Below are 2,500 nucleotides of genomic sequence, written 5' to 3'. Positions count from 1 at the left end.
TGGGCGCAGTGTTGGAATCGGCAGCGCCGAGAAAATCGGCAAAGTCGGCAGAATCGGCAGCAGGTGCTGGCGATGAGTCAGGACGGACTGGATAGTCCAAGGCTCGATGAGAAAGACCGCTGGTTTAGACACTGGGGCAGTGGCAGCCCGCGGGGCAGTGTCGGCAGACTCGGCAGCAGTGTCTGCCGATTCGGCAGCGTTGGCTTGTTGGCGCGGGGGGCCGATGCGAGTGGGGACTTGGGCAGCGGGCAGTGAAAGCAAGAGTTTCCCCGATGCTGCCGGGAAAAACGCTCCCCGGGATGGCCGGGTGAGATGACCCGGCGGCCCGCGACGGGTCATTCAATTCCATGCCCCGTCAACATAACTCCCGATGTACTGTTTGCTTTTTCGGAAGAAGAGATCCATCCCCCCATCCTCGGCCAGCCAAAAACGCTCCAATTAATGGCCGGGTGAGATGACCCGGCGGCCCGCGACGCGTCATTCAAATCACTGCCCTATCGGCTACAACTGCTGATGGGTGGGATTAGAGGCCTGCCATGGTGGTGAGGGGCGGCGAGGACCGTGAAAGCTAGAGTTTTTCAGAGGCTGCCGGGAAAAAGGCCCCTCGGGTGGCGGGGTGCGAGGACCAGGCGCGTCATTCAATTCTCTTCCCTATCAACTTGGCTCCCGTTGGCGGGATTGGAGGCCTACTGTTTGTTACAGGGCTAAAATCGTCAGGGGAAGAGCTGACGAAACAATGCTGGTTTGGATGCAGGGGGTAGTGTTGGAATCGGCAGCGCGGACAAAATCGGCAAAGTCGACAAAAAAGACTGTTGGTCTGGACATCGGGGCAGCGGCAGCCATGCCGACAGGGGGGGAAATCGGCAGCGCAGATTTGTGCAGCTGCAGGTTCGTCGGGGAAATCGGCAGCGCAGATTTTTCGATGAACATGGGCTGGAAGATGGACTGTCCAGGCCAGGCAGGGAAATTCGTCAAGGGGACACGCTGACGAAAGTAGGCTCGTCGGTGAAAATCGGCAGCGCAGATTTTTCGACGAACAGGGGCTGGATGCTGGACCGGCCGGGCCAGGCAGGAAAATTCGTCAGGGGGGCACGCTGACGAAAAGAGGGGCTGCCGCGTGGAAAATCGGCAGCGCAGATTTTTCGACGAACATTCGTCAGGGGGGCACGCTGACGAAAAGAGGGGCTGCCGCGTGGAAAATCGGCAGCGCAGATTTTTCGACGAACAGGGGCTGGATGCTGGACCGGCCGGGCCAGGCAGGAAAATTCGTCAGGGGGGCACGCTGACGAAAAGAGGGGCTGCCGCGTGGAAAATCGGCAGCGCAGATTTTTCGACGAACATTCGTCAGGGGGGCACGCTGAGGAAAACAGGGGCTGCCGCGTGGAAAATCGGCAGCGCAGATTTTTCGACGAACATTCGTCAGGGGGGCACGCTGAGGAAAACAGGGGCTGCCGCGTGGAAAATCGGCAGCGCAGATTTTTCGACGAACAGGGGCTGGATGCTGGACCGGCCGGGCCAGGCAGGAAAATTCGTCAGGGGGGCACGCTGACGAAAAGAGGGGCTGCCGCGTGGAAAATCGGCAGCGCAGATTTTTCGACGAACAGGGGCTGGATGCTGGACCGGCCGGGCCAGGCAGGAAAATTCGTCAGGGGGGCACGCTGACGAAAAGAGGGGCTGCCGCGTGGAAAATCGGCAGCGCAGATTTTTCGACGAACAGGGGCTGGACTGGCCGGGCCAGGCAGGAAAATTCGTCAGGGGGGCACGCTGACGAAAACAGGGGCTGCCGCGTGGAAAATCGGCAGCGCAGATTTTTCGACGAACAGGGGCTGGACTGGCCGGGCCAGGCAGGAAAATTCGTCAGGGGGGCACGCTGACGAAAGTAGGCTCGTCGTGGAAAATCAGCAGCGCAGATTTTTCGACGAACAGGGGCTGGACGCTGGACTGGGCCAGGCAGGAAAATTCGTCAGGGGGGCACGCTGACGAAAACAGGGGCTGCCGCGTGGAATGGCAGCCTACACGCAGATGCGAATTCGGCAGCGCACGATGGCTTGAGCAGGTCATGGGTTCGACTTGGCGCGATCTGAAACCTGGACGAGGGACTGTCGACGCTGGACGAGCCAGCGCGGTGGCCTGTCGTGCCCCGTTCAGGGGGGGCCTGCCGCGGAGACAGCCCTCGCGGGCTCGACAGCGCAGGCCAGCGTCCCCGACGTCGCTGGCCGCGGCAGGCGAGCTGCCGGGGTTCCCGCATTCCTACAAGAAAACGTCGTGCTTTCCACATGAAACCAATCTAGTAAAATCAGCCATATTTTTATGAGGCTGCCCACTGAATTTGGGGTCATTCCGGGCCGGTTCCTAGTTTTGCGGATTTACTCGATTTCTAATGGTAGGAAAATTAAAACAAATACTTCCCGACCTCGAAAAATTCTGGGAAAATTAATGAAGGTGGATTGGATTTTTGCCAACCTCTCTGCAAAATTTCAGCTCAAAATACCAAGAAATG

Source organism: Populus nigra, chromosome 2 (assembly GCF_951802175.1).
Source record: "Populus nigra chromosome 2, ddPopNigr1.1, whole genome shotgun sequence".
NCBI lineage: Eukaryota > Viridiplantae > Streptophyta > Magnoliopsida > Malpighiales > Salicaceae > Populus > Populus nigra.
This window is presented reverse-complemented; position numbering follows the sequence as displayed.